The 14,120-nt window shown below is 36.2% G+C and overlaps 1 non-coding gene and 1 pseudogene across 1 annotated transcript; both read left to right on the top strand.

Moving 5' to 3' along the window:
* Positions 1 to 207: 207 nt before the first annotated feature.
* On the top strand, positions 208 to 339 carry LOC127697964 (small nucleolar RNA SNORA17). Its single transcript, XR_007980627.1, has one exon. It is a non-coding gene; the product is annotated as a small nucleolar RNA SNORA17 (small nucleolar RNA).
* Positions 340 to 7,113: 6,774 nt separating this feature from the next.
* LOC127697934 (uncharacterized) lies at positions 7,114 to 7,215 on the top strand (annotated as a pseudogene).
* The last annotated feature ends 6,905 nt before the right edge of the window (positions 7,216 to 14,120 follow it).

Below are 14,120 nucleotides of genomic sequence, written 5' to 3'. Positions count from 1 at the left end.
AATACTTCTTAATTTCTTAGGTGTAAACTACTATACACACTTTTATCATAACTATTATTATTAGTATTATTATTATTATTTTCAGATGTGAATTTATTTAATTATCTAAAAAACACTGCTTCAATTTGAAATCAAGAAGAAACAAAAAGCTGATGAGATGATAAAGGAAGAGAAGGATAAAGAAGAAAATAATTTTAAAAATGTGAATCTATCTCTGGAAGCATTCAAAGTGAGACTTCTATGTCACATGTGTATTAGTAGGTGGCAGAGGGATGGGAGTCTATCTCTAAGCTCAGTGTTCTTTCCTATGAACATCTAAATGATTAGTAATCTAACATTCCCTGAAGAAACCAAACCTGAGGTGACCACCAATCTGTCACTGCAAATACAGTGATGACTTCTAGGGCAAGGAGCAAGCCAGAGACTAGAAGAATTGCATTGGAATAAAGAGCCCCCTGTGAAAGCTGGACACCAAGCACCCTTGCATGAGGTCACTGAGGTAGGCTAAATGAGATGCTAACCTGAGATGACTACTAGCTGTACTGGGCACTATAAAAACCTGGGTGGGTAGACAGTACCCAAGATGACCCCTGCCTGATCCCATAGTGCATTAGAGGGGTATAGCACTCTTTAGAACACTCCTAAGATGACCCTAGAACCGCAGAGACTCTGGGCAACTCTTAAGAGGAGCAAGTAAGTAGTGGAGAAATGAAAGAGAGAAAGAAACACAAGGATGTGTGCACAATGGAGAAAGGCAAAAGTAGGCACTCAAAAGTAGTGAAGAACGTCCTGGTGTGAGTAGCCAGCAATGTCAGTTAGGATGATGGTGAGGTTCTGCCCAGGGAGGGTCTGTGTCCTTGAAGCATCATAGATCCATTACCACCAAAGGACAGGGGGACATCTTGGTTTGGGTAGCCAACCAGGGATATGTAGATATCTGAAGACTGTGACGAACTCACCCCACCCCTCAGTTGTGCATATGAGAGAGAAGAGCCTGGGTGGTCTGACAGCTAGAGAGTTAACCATGACATAGCCCCTCCAGAACTCCACATTGCAAGAACTGTGGGAAAGCCAGTGCTGAGGAGAATAAGAGCTTGGGAGACCTGACCCAACTACTCATCTCTTATGAGGTGGCATGGAAAATAGAGATACCTTTCTCTCTCCTCACTAATCACCACTTGCAGTAGGTGGGAAAACTGACCCTGGGGACAGGAGAGCAGGAGAGTGGATCTTGTCCTCCATCGCCTGTAGCACTTAGAAGAGTGGGCTCTGAGTCTCGCCTGGTGAGCCCAGTAGAACTGACTCTGGTGACAAGGTGGGTCTGTGGTTGAGCAGGTCCAGAGGGCATGGACATGGAAGAGATGATCCCTCCAACTTTTCAGCCATGTGGTGGCATGTCCAAGGGAGATATGATTACCACCCCTTACCCCTTGTCACCCATGGCAGGCAGAAGAATTGGCCCTGAGGTCATCAGAGCAGGAGATCTAGCTCTTCCTCTCACCTGATGCAGAACTCAGTAGACTAGACCCTGCACCTCATCTGGGTAGTAGAGCTGACCTTGATGGTGGAGGTGTGGATAACCTGACCCTGTGTGAAACAATGTGGGAGACTTGTCTGTTGGGCAGTGGTTTGGTTGAGGGAGAGATGCCCTACTTCCCTCCCTAGTACCTTGCCATTCATGGCATGCAAGAGAGCTGGCACCAGCATCATGAGAATAGGATACTTTGTAATGTCTCTCACTGGCTACAACACTAGGGAGAGTGGGACTTGCATCAGGGTAGAGCTGACCCTGGTGGCAGGGAGTAGTGGTGATTTCACTAGCTCTGAGTGTGTTAGATAGAACCAGTGGGGTGACCAGCTCAGATACCTCCACATCCAGTGCTGTGAATTCATCCATCCTAACATCTACTCCATTGCTAAGTTACTAGAGTACAAGAAGGGACACAACCTACAGATCTAAAATTGAAGGATCTCCATAACACAGGACAACAGCAGGATATCACAGGGAAGTCCCAGTGAGGTTTCAATGTTGATAGAGTAGCAGAAGCCAGAGACCTCATACCAGATCAGCTAGTCATTTCAAGGAACATCTGCAAGTAAAGCAGTGTGGATAAAAGGATATACTGTGGGGACACATTGTGGCACACTATAGCATCGAGATTTTATTTTTTTCTTTTTCTGTTCAGAGGAAGGTTTGAAAGATTGGGTATGAAAGGAGTAGAAGAGTCAGATTGAGCTAAATCAGATTTGGCTAAATGATGTAAATTTCACAAAGAACCAATAAAATCTAAGTTAAAAAGAAGAAAATTATGAAGCAAAAATGCAAGGCAAATAGCGACTGTTATTGAAAATTGTGAAATGTGAGAATATATACATAATAATAAACATGATTTTCTTTTTAAAAAAATATATTATCTCTGTTAATAAGCACACACATTAATAACATAATCATTGTATTTTTTAATTATATTTTTACACTCCAGATTTTATCCCCCTCCTGGTCCTTCCTGTACCTCCTCCATATCCTCCATCTCCATGAGGATGCTCCTTCCTCCCAACATTCCAACCACACAAGACCTCCCCACTTCCTGGGGCCTCCGGTCTCTTGAGGATTAGGAGCAGCTTCTCTGACTGAACCAAGACCTGGCAGTCCTCTGCTCTATATGTGTTGGGGGGCCTCATATCAGCTTCTGTATGCTGCCTGATTGGTGGTCCAGTGTCTGAGAGATCTTGGGGGTCCAGGTTAATTGCGACTGTTGGTTCTCCTACAGGGTTACCCTCCTTCCCCTAAATCAACCACAGCGGTCGCCAGTTACTGTCTATTGGTTGGGTGAAAATATCTGCTTCTGAATTTTTCAGCAGCTTATTGGGTCTTTAGGAGGGCAGGCATGCATGATAAGTCCTCTCACCACTTTTTTTTTCAGAACAGGGTTTCTCTGTTTATCCCTGGCTGTCCTGGAACTCACTCTATAGACCAGGCTGGCTTGGAACTCAGAAATTTGCCTGCCTCTGCCTCTGCCTCTGCCTCTGCCTCTGCCTCTGCCTCTGCCTCTGCCTCTGCCTCTGCCTCTGCCTCTGCCTCTGCCTCTGCCTCTGCCTCTGCCTCTGCCTCTGCCTCTGCCTCTGCCTCTGCCTCTGCCTCTGCCTCTGCCATCTCTTGAGTTCTGGGATTAAAGGTATGCTTCATCATTTGATGCTGTCTTTCTGCTGGAGATGGACAATACAAATTCCGTCTATTAGACTTAAAGCTATGTATGTTGGCTCAAGCTTGTATTCTCAGATACTAAGTAAGTTTAATCAGCCTTAAAATGTCAAGACAATACTGGCTTACAGCAGAAGTCCAGGGCATTAGTCATAATAAGTGATCCATGTCTCAATAAATAGAAAAATAGATAAAAATTACCTCATTATTATCAAAAGAGATACACAAGTATAATAAATGCTACAATTATTATGTCCTGGGGTCAGCTGATCTGATTCTGTTTAGAGCCTGGGGTAGTGCAAAAGTCATTCCTAGGATAAAGGGCAGTTCTATGAACAGTTGTCTTAAGCTATTACCAAGAAGTGTGGAGATTGGAGTTTTAAACTATTCATCTCTCAATGTACTCCTTTTCCTGAAGCAAGCAAGTAGAGAGGAGTAGAGAACTATTCACATCTTTCTATAGACCTATAGGCACAAACTTCAGTTGTAAGCCTTTCAATTGGATTAGGAACCTATGCAAAGAGTGTGGATCAGTACTCCAATAGCTGTTCTATAATCACTACAAATCTCAATACTCAAATAGTCCTCAAACCCATTCCTAAATGTCTCTGCACATATTCTTCTTAATCATACACATTTGCTTCTCAATTTTAACATACCAACCATAAATATAATGAAATTACATTATATCATTAATCTACCATTTCCCTCTCTATTCTTTCAGCATTGAATCTAATTGGCAACATCTCTCTTGAGAAATGCTTTATAGAAGGTATGCAGAGTGCCTCTGTGTTTTGTTGTTTTCTTCCCATTTTAAATGTAACACCAGGAATTGAAATGAAACAGCCATATCCTTTTCTTCTTATCTTTGACTACAGATACTTGTCTTTGATACAATGACCCTTCAGAATATTGATTACTCTATTCATGCTATTAGCATCATAAGAAGCACCATCTTTCAAAGTTAGATAACTTCAAAGAATACAGTATCTATAGCAATGTAAATATGATCAGTTACTCAATCATATATTTTAATTAGGATTTCTGCCTCTGTTGAGAAATAAGATTATCAGTTTAACTTTACTTAAGAGAAGAAGAATCCGTAAAACAGATCTAACAGATACAATATTCTGTCTGTTATTTACTTAGTGTAGATTTTGAGAACTATTTCATAATTCTTATAGCAGTTTGATGACTCCTACTAATAATCAATTATGTAATATTCTTAAACATGAACATTTTATATTCTTATTTTTTGTTATGCATTGGAGGAAAGTTAACACTTTGTACAGCTTAACAAAGTAGGAGCAAAACAACAAAATAACAAGTATATAAACAGCACCCTCGCACCATGATTTCTAGGTTCATTCATTGGTCTGCAAATTCACAATATTTGATTTGTTGATATCTAGTACATTGAATTCCTTATATAATTTGAATATTAGCCTTCTGTCACATGTGGAGTTGATAAAAACATTTTCCATTCTATAAGCTGCTATTTGTTTAATTGATAGTGTCCTTTGCCTTATAGAATCTTTTCACTTTGATGAGGTCCCACTGATTAATTTTTATTTCAGTTCTTGGGTTATTGTTATCTTGAGGAAACTGACTTCTATGTTTAACTCTATTCCCCACTTTCTCTTCTATCAGTTTCAGTGCATCTACTTCTGTGTTGAGGTCTTGGGTTTACTGGGACTTGAGTTTTATCTAGAATGACAGGTAGGAATCTCTTTGCATACTGCTGCATGCCTACATCCAGTTAGACCAGTATCATTTATGGAAGATGTTCTTTCTTTTTATTCTTTATTGTATAGTTCTGTCTTCATTATAAAATCATCAGGTGTCTATAGCTATGTGGATGTCTGAGTTCTTGATTTGATACCATTAATCCCTTTTATTCTGATGCCAATACTATGCAGTTTTTTATTAATATAGTTGTGCAGTGCTTGAAATCAGGGATATCATATCTCTGGAAATTATTTTATTGTATAAGATTGTTTTAGCTGTTTTGTTTTGTTTTTCCATATACAATTGATAATTGTTCTTTCAATGCCTCTAAAGTGCTCGGTGGGAATTTTGGTGAGACTTTTATTGTAGTAATTTGTAGAAATTTTTATTAGATGGCTTTTTTAATATACTAATCTTACACTTCAATGAACATTGGAAATATTTACATCTTTTGACATAATCTTCAAATTCTTTCTCAGAAGACATAGAATTCTTGTACTATGGGTATTTAACTTACTGGGCAGAAATTTCACCAAGATATTTTATGTTATTTATGGTTATTATGAAATAATTTCTCAGTCAATTTTTCATTTGTATATAGAAAGAGTACGTAATATGAAAGTAGTATCCAAAATCACACAACACTCTTGGATCATAGGTGTGTGATAGAGCTGGGCGACAGCCCAATTAGACTCAAGTTTTTTCAGTATACAATCTCAATCTTCAGATTTACAGTGGGATCAAACATCCTGAAGAAACTGTTTCTATTTCCTTAGGACTTGTAGGTTTACTGAAATTCTTTGATCTTGATTTAACTTTGTTGAGAAAATTGTTGATTTTAATTAGATTTTCTAATACTCTGGAATATAGATTTTTTAAAAGTATAAACTAATGATTCTTTAGATTTCCTTTGTGCCTCTCTTTTTCATTTCTGACTGCTTATTTGTATAATCTCTCTGTATCTTTTATTCATATTGGATGAAAGTTTTTTCTATCTTGTTGATTTCTCTCTCAGGATTTATTTTTATTTTTTAATTTTTATTTGATATATTCTTTATTTAAATTTCAAATGATATCTCCTTTCCTGGATCCCCCCTCCCCGAAACTCCCATAAGCCATCTTCCCTCCTCCTTATCCACAATCACCCCTTTGCCATTTTCTTGTTTCCTGATAATTCCCTATACTGCTTCAATGAGCCTTTCCACGACCAGGGGCCTCTCCTTCCTTCTTCTTGGGCATCATTTGATATGTGAATTATTTCTTGGCTATTCCGAGCTTCTGGGCTAATATTGGCTTATCAGTGAATGCATACCATGTGTGTTCTTTTGTAATTTGGTTGCCTTACTCAGGATGACATTCTCCTGTTCCACCCACTTGTCTAAGAATTTCATGAAGTCATTGTTTTTAATAGCTGAGTAGTATTCCATAGTGTAAATATACCACATTTTCTGAATCCATTCCTCCATCGAGGGGCATCTGGGTTCTTTCCAGCTTCCGGCTATTATAAATAGGGCTGCTATGAACATAGTGGAGAATGTGTCCTTATTACATGCTGGGGAATCCTCTGGGTTTATGTCCAGGAGTGGTATAACAGGGTCCTCAGGTAGTAATATGCCCAGTTTTCTGGGGAACCACCAGACTGATTTCCAAATTGGTTATACTAGCTTGCAACCCCACCAGCAGTGGAGAAGAGTTCCTCTTTCTCCACATTCTTGCCAGCACCTGTTTTCTCCTGAATTTTTGATCTTAGTCATTCTCACTCGTGTGAGGTGAAATCTCAGGGTTGTTTTAATTTGCATTTCCCTGATGACTAAGGATGTTGTACATTTCTTTAGGTGCTTCTCGGCCATTTGATATTCCTCAAGTGAAAATTCTTTGTTTAGCTCTGAATCCCAATTTTTATTAGGGTTATTTGGCTCTCTATAGTCTACCTTCTTGAATTTTTTATATATCTTGGTTATTAGCCCTCTGTTGGATGTAGGGTTGGTAAAGATCTTTTCCCAGTTAGTTGGTTGCTGTTTTGTCCTTTTGACAGTGTCCTTTGCCTTATAGAAACTTTGTAATTTTATGAGGTCCCATGTAATCCTCTGGGTATATGCCCAGGAGTGGTATATCAGAGTCCTCCAAAACTGTCATGCCCAGTTTTCTGAGGAACTGCCAGACTGATTTCCAGAGTAGTTTTACTAGCTTGCAATCCCACCAGCAAGTGTAGTATTTGTTCTTATCAGTTTAATATCTGATAGGTCCTCTATCCAAGGTCACTAATGTCTTTTTGGATACTTTTTACCACTAACTGCACATACAAATATATTTAAACATATCATATTTAACAATTTTAAACTATGAGATGATAGGATGTCTATTCAAATTTAAATACCTTCGTAAGTCTTACTCTATAGAACATTGTGTCTCAAATCTGCCTCTAATATGGAAATTTAGCTCATTCAAGCCTCTTCCATATAACTCCTTTCTTTGTAAAAGTTACATAAATTCTGTATTTTACTTATTCTTGATTGAAAATAAAATACTATTCATCCTTTTTAAATTTGTTCACTAAGGTATTTGATTCCCAGGAAAATTTAGGAGAACATAATATTAAATTTAATTTTTATGAGCATATATATATATGTATATATTAAAATTAGCATTCAAATTAATTATTCCACTTTTCAAATCTCAGTCATATAAGTTTTGTTCTACTGTCTAACTCAATATGGACAGTCTAATAGCTATGTCAAATTTTAAGCATGATATGGTTATTATCATCAAAAAATCCCATTTCTTCACTGGACTATATAAATGTTTTCTAAGAAACAATTTTTTCCAACTTCTTGAGTGTTTTTCATACTTGGAAATTGATACCATACAAAATATGATTATTATGAAATATAATATTCAGTTATTCCTGGTTCAATGCCTTCCATAATCTTCATGCTATGTTCGTTCATTAATTAAAATATTATCTGATATACTTAGTAAACTTCTTCAGTTTTCTACATACCCTTCTTTTCATCTAACTGTCTGAAGTTAGAGAGTTCATAACCATTTATCCAATTGGATCCGACTTTGTACTTTTCCTTTTTTTTCAATCGTACTTTAATATATCCACCTTTCCTACAAATTCCTGGTTCTGTGTCTGAACAGTAATTATTCAAGACTTAAACCTTGATTCTTCAAGTTTTTATGATTCTACTATTTTTTTCCAACATGAAATGACACATTTTTTTCATAAAATTAACTTCTTTTTCAATCTTTCCAACCTTTTCCTAAGATGGTCTTTGAGTCAGTATAGATGTATATTTAGAGCTCAAATGCGTAAGTGACTTACTCTTAGAACTTTGAACAATTATATGTCATGAGCATATGTGTGGGCAACAATCATTGCCCACAGTTAAAAAATATAAAACAAACAAACAAAAAAACTTCTCTGACCAAGGCTGAGAACAACACTAGTCTGTAAATACAAACATAATTACTTGTAAATCAGAGGATTTGATAGGATTTCTCTGAAGGTTTGTCCTTTGGATATGATATAATCATTGTAATCATGGACATGTGTAAGCTGCTCCTACACAAGACACAGCTGTACACACAGAGAGAAAGAGACAGGCAGAGAGAGTGTGAGAGAGGGAAGAGAGAGAGCAATTAAAGGCAGAATAATATTTGTCTGAAAAATGAGGTCAGCAGGAGTGTGATGCAGATATATACATTTATTAGAGTTAAGAATGAACATAACAAGATTGTAACATGTATAAAATTGTCTTAAATGAACAAAAATAAAATCAAGTTACTTCATCATATTTCACTCCCCACTTCTTAATCTCTTGATCTTACACAAGCATTTTTGCAATCAAAATTAGAATTTCATTTTTATATTGGCTTGCTTATAGAGAACTTTATATTATTTGATATATTCAATAATGAAACATTGTTTCAAAATGATAATTCCCCATTTTGTTCTAGGAATACAGTGAATATAAAAATTTAATACAGCAAATCTTCGTGGATTTATATATAATTTTCAATTGTCATTATATTTTAATTTAATATTATTTCCCAATTGCATTTATTTGTAAAATTTCTTAAAATCTACAAACTATAAAGTTAACTTGTTGATATTTCCTGGCTCAATGTTTTATTTTATTCCTGTTTCTTTTGATATGGAAATATATCATGTCTCCCCTCCCTGTCTCATAGCAACTGCCCTCTAACCCTTCCATGCTGTACTCTCAAACTGAAAGCTTCTTCCTCTTTGATTATATTTAGTATACATATATGTAATAATACATATACATGTGCACATAGATAAAGATGCTGAGTCCAATTTTGTTTGTATGCATTGTTTCAACATCAATGTCTCTGAATTAGATAACTAATAAAGAAGCTTATCCCTGGGAGAGGCTAATTGTCCTCTCTATAGTCAACAGGTGCTTGTAGCTCTTTGTATAGGAGTAGGATTTCATGAGAAATTTTCCCTTCTACATTAACAGGTATATCGATGTTGCTATTGTTCCTTTCCATTATATAGGAAAGAATGTTTCACAGAAGACATCCTGATATTCTGGGTCTAACAGGATTTCTATTCCATTTTCTGTAATTTTCCTTCAGATGCAAATGGGAAAAAAATGTAATGTAGATATGACCATCAGAGCAAGGGTCCACAAGAGATGTTGGTCTTGGCATTTTGTCTAGCTCTGTTCTGTGATGATTTCCATTTTGATGCCAAACAAAGCTTACTAGGTGAGGGTGGTAGTTACCTTTATCACAAAAAGGTAGTTCAAATACCTCCTTGCCCAAATTTTATATCTTGAATTTATTACTAACTCAATGATAATTCTTGAGGAATGAATTATTTCCTAGATTTCTTTATCTGTAAAGTGAACATAAAATTTTATTATCTAACTTTGGCAAATATAGGATCTTGGATATTTAGAATTAGTTTATAAGATATGACTATTGTTTAATTATTTTAAAAAACAGATAATTATGTAAAAATATACAAACATTTCTTTTAGGGTAAAACCAAAATGATAGCAACCCTTTCAAGGAACATTAATATATTAAAATTTTATTGTATCAAAAAGACACACATAGGCTTTCATTAAATATGCTTTGTACTGAGGTTGCCACCTTAATATTATTCCTATCGACATGTGTTATAGCTTATCATGCATCCTCTGCCAAAAATCTCAAGCAAAGGTTGCTTGAGTTCTTGGATGGGAAATTTGAATATAGTTAGATACTCAATTATTTCTGATCTCTTTGTTCCACATGGGGAAGCAAATTCTTAGAGAAAAACAGCTAATATTCATTTTTAAATACCCTGTTTAAATATGCAAATGCCACAGTTTTGAGTATAAAAGTTTTCAACTCTACTTTTGAAGGTGCTACAGAATTTAATTGGAATGACTTTTTATTTTAACCTTCTTTTATCTATTCATTCAACATTTAACATACCTAAGCAAGTGCTGTCTAAAATACGTGCATGAGATTATAAATGATTCATAGTGCACACTTTTTAATGACATTGCACAAGCTATGTCAAAGAGGTGAAGTCACTGACACCGAAACAGGTTGACATTATGATAGTATTTCTCAAGTATAATAATGCTAAGTAGATAATTTATAATAAATATCATTATAAAAGGTAAAGGAGAGAATAGCTCTGTGATTGATTAAAATTTGCAAAATTAACAATAATTTGTTTATTTGGAATTACCCACTGAAACCTAGAAGTAGAAAGATAGTTTCTACAAAGTCATAACAGATTTTGGGAAAGGATATGTAAGTGAGGAAAGAGAACCATATATACATATAAATTTACTTGATATATCTCTTTATTTTGAGAAAAATGATGAAATACTAAGAAAACAAAATCATTAGTGTGATGTGGTTTCAATCCACATTCTCTAATCTACATACCACCTACATTATAGGCTGTCTATGCCTATGTTGTGTTAGTCTTATGTGTGAAATCCTGAATTTTGGGGTTATTATCACCATATAATGTACACATTTTTCATTCTCCTGTTCCAATAACGTTTTGGAAATAATGTTTAACTTATTGCATGTGTTTAATGGGCAAACACATTTCTGTTTGTAATGGTTTAAAAGTCTCATTTAGTTCTTTAGAATTTTTCAGCCAGCCAAGCTTGTTAATCCTGTAGAGAAGCAAGTAGACCAGCAAAGCAAGTAGGAGCCCTTCAGATCTTCATTCTCCATTGTTATAGAATTCTTTTTTTTTAATTTATTGATATATTTATTTACATTAATTTATTGATATATTTATTTACATTTCCCCTTATCTGGACCCCCACTCCCCAAAAATCCCATCAGTCCCCTTCCCTCCCCCTGTTTTCCCACCCATCCCTTCCCACTTCCCTTTTGAAGCTAATAGAAAAGAAACTGGGGAAGACCCTTGAGGACATAGGTACAGGGAGAAAGTTTCTGAACAGAACACCAATAGCATATGCTCTAAGATCAAGAATTGACAAATGGGACCTCATAAAATTACAAAGTTTCTGTTATAGAATTCTTGACTACATTGTGAAACACAAGCTTGTGAACTACAAATAGCTTATTTTACTATCGTTCAGCCTAAGTACACACCTTTAACCCAAGAGCTTTCTGCTTGCTGTAAACAAATAGTTGTGGTCTGGCTCAAGCCCAGCACACACCTTTAACTTTCTGTAAGCCTGAACTAAATCAAGTAAATAAGAAGGCAAGAAGCAGAGAAAGAAAGTAGTTGACAAAAAGTTAGGAAGTGAACATAAGAAAACCCAGGAATGAGAAAGAAGGGCCATTGAGTTGAAGAGTATTTAAGACACTGTAGAGGAAAAAGGGCCTTTTCCTTCAGGGACATCCATAGGGTAAGACTGTCAGTTGGGTGTTGTCTCTGCCTCTCTGAGTGAGCTGGTTTTCAGCCCAGCATCTAGTTCTTGAATCTTCATTGGTAAAATTGAATAGCTAGGATTTTTGTTTTTAAAACAACATTCCTCCTCTTTTCAAAATTTAATTCATCAGTTTCATCTCTATTTACTTAAAGGCTCCCTGTTACTGGTCATTGACACACTCTCTACCTCTATCCTCAGGGGACTAAGCTGATCATGCTGGAACATCCATCCATCCCCAATACTCATGAGGCTTACACACTGTAAGCCACCTGTAGTATGGCATGTTAGATACTGAGCTAAAAGAATGTAAGTTGAAACCACAATATACAAATTGTTTCTTTTGATCTTCTAAGAAATTCATCATTATTTGTAAAATGATGAGAAATATTTAGTAATTTTATCCCCTTTTCCACTAAGCAATTCTGAGCCCCAAGGCCATTCTAAGCAAATCAGATTCCTAAATGCCTGGAATTCCCAATGCAAGTCAATTCCCAATACCTGGAAATTCTTCTAAGAACACCCAGTGGCCTCAACTGACAGGATCCAAGAAATTCCTAATGAGGCAGCATAGAGCCAGCACTGCCTCATTAAGAACCCAAAGGAACAAAACACTCACCCACCAAGATAAAAGGTGCCTAGAAATAATCATACAAGCCAGATGTCTACACTCTGGAAATCAGTGGCTAGAAATAATTATCCAAAACCAGAGTAAACATAAAATCAACAACAACCAGGACAGCATGTTTTCTCTACAGTCCAAATCCCTACTGCATTAAGCCCTGAGAAATAAAACATTAATGAGTTGTAATACAAAGGAATCAATGTGGTCTTTATCAATATAGTAGAAATAGGTAAAGAGGAAAGAAATTAAGCTATTAAAGAAATACACGAAAATACAAAAGGATGTAGAAGAAAATATGCAAAATAGTTCAAGACCTAAAAGGGGAAATAAAGTCAATAAGGAAAAGACAAAAAGGGTGTTCTGAAAATTAAAAAATTAGGAACTCAAATAGAAACTTCAAAGGCAAGATTAAGAGTCAGGCAAGAATTCAAGACATGGAAGAGAGAATTTCAGGAATTGAAGACACAATAGAATAAATGGAATTCTGGGTCTGTAAAAAGTTTCAGGAAACATGGGAGTATGAAAAGAAGAAACCTACAAATAGCAGAAATCGAGAAAGAAGAATAAACTCAGATAAAAGGCACAGAACATATTTTCAACAAAATTATAGAATATAATTGAGGTGGTGGGCTGACTGACTCAACTTCCACCCAGACTCAGATCTAGGGCTCAGAGATGGCCCAGTAGAACTTGTACCATCTCTATGAACTTTGGGGGCCCATGAAGGACCTAGTCCTGCAGATCCAAACATTTGAGATCTCCATGACACATAACTAGAACAAGAAATCCAAGAGGAGTCCCAGTGAGGATTCAATACTGATTATGTAGCAGAAGCCTGAGGCCCCAAAGCAATGTTTATTATACTTTGCAATAAACATTTTCATATAAAGCTGTTTGAGGAAATGGGAATACTGTGTGGCACACCTTGACACAATATAGCTTCCATGGTAATATAGATTTTGAGTTTTATTTATTTATTCATTTATTCATTTAACTCCAAATGGAACAAAGACTTCAATATGAATACAGATACACTAACCATGATAGAAGGGCATATGTGGGGGCTGGAGAGATGTCTCCATGGTTAAGAACATTGACAGCTCTTCCAGAAGTCCTGAGTTCAGATTCCAGCAACCACACAGTGGCTCACAACCATCGGTAATGAGATCTGATGACTTCTTCTGGTGTGCGTGAAGGCAGTTACAGTTTACTTATGTATAATAAATAAATAAATCTTTAAAAAACAATAAAAGGACATATCTGCAATAACATTCAACTAATTGACACAGGAAAAATACTTAAACACTATTAATTTAGTCACTGTATTAAAATCAACAATTAATGAAAGCTCATGAAGCTGAAAAGCTTTGGTACAGCAAAGGGCATCATTATTAAACCAAAGCAGCAACTAAGAAAATGAGAAAAAATGTATTAACTACTCACCTGATAGAATGCTAATAGTATTCAAAATTTTAAAAAACTCAAGCATTTTTCTCTATGGTAACCGTGCAAGGCCAAAAATGCCAGGGGCACAGGAAATACAGAAGTGGCAGAGCAGCTGGGACAGAGTCCTTCTGACTTCCATCAGTACCCAAGTGCTGGACTGCTCCACAACAATCTATGCACCATTCCTGCCAGGGCAGAACTGGTTTCCAGGGAGTGCTTTGACTCCTGG

This window comes from Apodemus sylvaticus, chromosome 12 (assembly GCF_947179515.1).
Source record: "Apodemus sylvaticus chromosome 12, mApoSyl1.1, whole genome shotgun sequence".
NCBI classification, from domain to species: Eukaryota; Metazoa; Chordata; class Mammalia; order Rodentia; family Muridae; genus Apodemus; species Apodemus sylvaticus.
Note: the sequence above shows the minus strand (reverse complement) of the source record. Positions and strands in the feature narration are given on the sequence as shown.